Below are 5,783 nucleotides of genomic sequence, written 5' to 3'. Positions count from 1 at the left end.
TAATCCCAAGTTAAGAAATCCTGATCACACCATCAGTCAACTCAATCAACTCTTCCTCTTCCCTTTCCAACAAAAAAAAGATACTTCACAAATACATGATATGTTAAGTCAAAGTTTGCTCCTGACTTTAGTAACATACATTACAAATCTACACCTACTACAACTAATAGGACTTCCTTTTACTGTGTCCACAGACAGTAAAGCTGTGAGGATATCAAATGTACAGCTTGAACTCACTGTACATGAATACATGGCTGCTTGTGAAATGCTTTCATAAGTTAACAGCCTTTACCAACAGGTTTTATATGATTTGTAAAATCATCCAGCATGAAATCTAACAGCCCATGCCCTCCTTCCTAAAAACTTAAGAGCAGAAGAGCTGAGCTTGTTCAAAGTACTGTACCTGGATGTGAACTCCATTCACATTTAGGCTATTTCGTCACTCTAAAGTCATTCTTTGAAGAGTGCAAGGTTTTAAAACTTTTTAAGTTACATTTTTAAACATCATTCATGTTGGTTATTTGACATAATGTCTGTTAAATGCTCTGTCACGATGATTACTATAATTTAAGAAACACTTCAGCTTGAGAATAGAGAACTATCACCTGTGAATTATGCAAAAGGAATGCATTAGTATTGACTGTGCTCTGACATTGGTTCACCTCACTGAAGGATGACAATATAATGAGGGATGTGATTAATACAATAACAATGAAAAGGTTGTGGAAACGGGTTTATTTACGGGCCTCCATGTTCATGATTTAACCTAAGAGTAAAGTTATAATAAAATAATAAGGCCACAGTAAGACACTTACTGAAGAAATCCGAGAGTTTCTCTCTGATTGTTAGTGCCCCTCGGTGTCTGATACAGACGCGCTACATTTCCAACTAAATCCAATGAAAACTCACCCGCGTCGTTATTAGACGTTCAGAGTAACTGACGTCGTATAAAGAGCAAGACAGTTCACAGGGTGGGTGGGATTTTTGGTGGATGGGTCGAACAAACTGGGAGACGTTCATGTCCCGTGCAAAAATAAAAGTAAATGTTGATATTTTCAGTGTTTTGTGGCTCACGTGAATCGCTAGTAAGGTGACTTGTTTGTCAGTCTTCACCACCGCTCTCTTGACCCAAGACCCTGCAACCACAAAAAGTACTTGCACCAGATTTGCAAGCAGAATAAGAGGAATGTGTGAAGTACTGAGGGGCTGTCTGTCTGTCAAGCAGTATCTCCACTAAATACATACTTTTTATCTCTTAGATCATCTTTTAAAAATCGAGCCTTGTCTTTTTTTAATTTTTTATTAAGCGATCATTTAATTGCAGTATTACCAGCAGTGACACCACTTTTTGTCAGTTTGAGGAGCACAGTAATGGCAATAGTTTCAGACTTACTGTCAACTCGTCAGCATCATTGTACAGAAACGACTGTGAGTGTGATTCACTGAGTTAATAACTTGCAGACGGCAAAATACACACTGACTACAAAGTAGAACAAAAGAATGCCATAAAATACATTTTAGTTTGAGTGTAATTGTTCTGTCACCACAAAAAGTAATGTACTATAAAGACAGCTGTAGTGTTATGGTGGTTGAATAAATGGAGTTGGATGTCGACTGATGATAAAGTGCAGAAAATACAGGGAGGGGCCAACACGTAGTGGCTCCCCGGCCCACATCCAGCAGTGGAGGTGATGCAAATGGAATAACATGAAGGGCTGACATTTACTTTTGCACTCTGGGTTACAGTACGTGTGGTTGCCCTTTAAATCGCTTGTGTTCGACTCCTGTCGACCCCTTTTAGGTCCCATCCCCAAAAAACTGATAACACACTCTGCAGAGGAATGGCAACGTTGTCACAGTCACACTGAAAATGCTGAAAGAAATCTTTACAGTCCAAGCAAATCAAATATTTAGAAATAACACTGATGATGCATGCGTCTCTGTCTCTGCCTGACATTCAGATTATGTTGATTATAGTACAAAATGTATGAAACTTCCTTCTCTTCATTTGTCCGTGAGAAAAAAAACAACTGCTTCTGCGTTCACATTTATTTTCTGTTTTCAGTTCAGCTCATTGCAGCTGTGTATCCATTTATGTCAAGCCACCAGTGCCTGTATCCCCACATCCCAATGCCAGGTTCCTCCAATAAACCTGTGGCTGTTTGCTTCATGACAGCCCTCAAACTGTATCTCGCTTCCCAGTATTTATTTTCACAGTTCAAGCTGATCAGCAGGTGTGCACTGCTCTACAAAGCCCCACTTTTTCTAGTTCTGTCACGTTCTCTATCTTCCTGTGTCAGATGCATTTATCCCTCTCTCTCTCTCTCTCTCTCTCTCTCTCTCTCACTAACTCTCTCTCTCTCTGTCTGTCTTTCTCAGTTTCTCTATTATTGTTTCTCTCTGTCTCTTACTCACTCTCTCAGCCTGACTTACAAAGAAGCATCTGATGTGTGTGCTGATTGCCTTTCTTTGTTACTTTCCCATGTTGCCCTTGCTTCCTTTGCTTTCTCTTTAACTGTTTTGCTCTTCTTCTGACTTTCCCACTGTGTTTTCTAGGGTCAGATGCAGAGGCACATTATTGTTTTTTTGTCTTAAATGCCTCTCTCTGCTTTGTCTATGTCTTTGTGAGAGTTGTTCACCCCACATTTCCTCCCCACTAGACATGGCTGCATAACGCGGGTAAGCAAAGGAAGCAAAGTGGAAGTTCCCCCACAGTCCTTCCTCCCACATGAATATTGCGACCTCGCTCTTTAAAGCGCCCCGACCGCAAACCAGGCCTTTGCAATGTCACCATACCAACATTATTGTGTCCATGCACAGGGTTTCAAAAGGTATATTCATATATATATATATATATATACACACACACATACATACACACACACACACCAGCCCTACTCCCACTGAACATCTTTCAGTCAAGTGGGTAGACATCGTAGTAAGAAAACCACCCATGCCAGTTTTCAGGATCGCTCACAGATTGTCAAGTTTAGTAAGTCCACTCCTTCCTATATCTCACCTCTAATGTTTCAACACTGATGTTTCACCAATAAGTGAGTGGATTGCATCAATAATTTCCCAGTTTCTTACATTACATCAAACACAAGCAGCACAAATACTTAACAAAGCTACGGCATGCGATACCACATTTCTGTAGTGCTGCAACTAACCTCACAAACTACTAACATGAGGGTGTGTAACATGAATGAACTGGGTGTGTGTGTGTGTGCATTCATGTCTTTGCTGGTGTGTGTGAGGTTTTAAGGGCCAGTCCAAACATCCACCACTACCTGGCAGGAAAAACAGGAATAGGACTTGTCACCAGGCGATTGCACAACGTTGCTGTGGATTCACACTTGGCTGAAAAAGATCTGGAACTGCTGCCTGATCTGTAACCTGAAACCCAGAGGACAGGCTGCGCCACTTGTAGCTGAGACAAAAGCAACATTGATTCTGACCTGCTTAAAAAACACAGCGACAATCTATGGGGTTATTCTTTTTGATTTAAAAGACACAAAGTACATAATTACTGTCATCTGCACCATACGTGTACATGTATCCCTGTAAGCAGAGAGAATAATGCTTTTTCCGTCAACATAGAAATTACATCGCAAAACATGATATTTTTATATAGTCATATTATTCACATTTTACTTTCATCAACATGGTGTACTGGCTGAATGTATGTTTGTCAGACTCCAGGATCTACTGAGTATCCACTATGAGGTGTGTGTTTGGTGTTCATACTAGTGTCTGTGCTCATAGGTGTGGATGGAGCAGTTTCCAATGCTTTTGACACCCCACAGGCAGCTCTTATTGTCTGACAGGATTTGCAGAAGAGGTGGCATGGGCAGTGGAACCCGACAGAGGAAGTCTCGCAAACCACAGCCACAAAGCTGTCTCAGGCCCCCGTCCTGAGAACAAAAAACAAATAGCAGCTCTCGGGCTGAATTCTTTGACCGCAGAGGTTATATCTAAATAATACTTAGCAATATGCTGTCATTCTAATATGTGCAATCATAATTTGTGCATCCACCATCCCCCCAAAAAACTACACTGCTGGACTTAGCAGACTCTCATAGGAAGTGGAGAATGAAGAGAATGTTAAGACTCCTTCACACTGCTAACTACTTTGAACCTTTCATACTGACCGTGTGCATCCCGTTATCGGCACATTCTACACCGTTGCGTGGTTCTGGCAGGTTCATGTGCCGTCATCCTCACTGACGGGGTCAAAAACATGACATTGAGTCAACGGTTCATTTTTCAGATCTCAGACTCCAGACCCAAAGCACTTATGATAATAATCAGGAAATTATTATTGTATGAAATAACAGATCACCTTTTATTTCACACTCAAGCTGTGAATTACTAATAACTTGGCTGACAGCCAGCTGCTAACTTATTTCAAAAAAAGGTTCTTATGTTAAGAGCAAGGTGCTTCATTACCTACAACAATACTTTCCTTGATTATCTTAAGCAAAGACTGACCTCAGCCATTCTTTATCATGGTGAGTATTTAATTACAGTACATCAAATCATCAAGCTGAACCAGAAGCTGCAGTAGACATGAGGGATTTTAAATGAAATGGTGATTTAGCCCGAAGCAGGAGGAAGAACATGCATTACTCTGATGGTTGACTCTCCCCCAAAGAGTAATGTCATGCCTCCATACCATGAAGAAAATTGATTAACAATTGGATTTTCTCTTCTTCTCAGTGACGATAACACTGGCACGCAGCGTTCAATTAACCTTACAAAATCCCTTTGCATTCTCCCAAAACAAAAGCTTTATTAAAGAACGTCAAAAACGGTTCAAAATTAATGCAATTATCCTTTTTTTTCTCCTTATTTTGTCGTCAAAATATTTTCCATATTAAGTGCAATGTGTGAGAAAAAGGCTGTCTGTCAGAAGAGCACCACAGTGAGGGCAGGTGTATCACCCCTGTGTTGAAAATATGAGTCAAACAGAGATATGATCTAGATGGGAACAAACAATCAACTGACAGCAAGGTAAATAGATCTGAAGATGAAAAGATACAGTTTGGGGTCTGTTCAGGCTTTACACTTCTCAGTTTTGCTACCGCCTTCAGGCAGCTTTGATTTTGTGTGTTTGCTGTGTGAATGTGTGTCTGTGTGTGTGTGTGTGTGCAATAGACAGATTAAAGAAGTAAGGGGGTGAAGAAGACTGCTCTGACATTTAGAGGCTTCAACAGGCTCCGGCGCCCACCTGCTCATAGACAAAGACTGGAGAGGAACAAACAACAGTCATTACATTGCAAACTAAGGCAAGGGGCTGAGGCTGTACAGTATGGTCTAGAAATTGTTCTTTACATTATGAAAGATGATTTTATGGACAGAACGATGTATTTGGCAAACAGCTCCCTCTGATTTGCTTGACACTAAAACGGAAGCTACCAATTGCTGACATTTTGTTTTATGTATTTTCATTTAAAGGCAATAAATGACACAGCATTTAGGTTAGATCCCGACGAGCCGGTGGCACCTTGTATGGGAGCCCCCGTCCATCAGTGTATGAATGTGTGTGAATGGGTGAATGTTGACATGTCGAGCACAGTCCATTTGACATTTCCATGATTAATGACCAGGAAAATAGCCTATTAAGGTTTACATGGACAATTTGCCCAAACGAGATCTCACATTCTGTATGTTATTTCTAAAAAGTGGCACTGCATTTGTGTCTCACAATAAATTTGTTTAATTGCATGTAAGGATACAGTCTGCATGTTTTGAAGAAAGCAAATATTTCTGACAATAGGAAA

This window comes from Pholis gunnellus, assembly GCF_910591455.1.
Source record: "Pholis gunnellus genome assembly, chromosome: 12".
NCBI classification, from domain to species: Eukaryota; Metazoa; Chordata; class Actinopteri; order Perciformes; family Pholidae; genus Pholis; species Pholis gunnellus.
Note: the sequence above shows the minus strand (reverse complement) of the source record.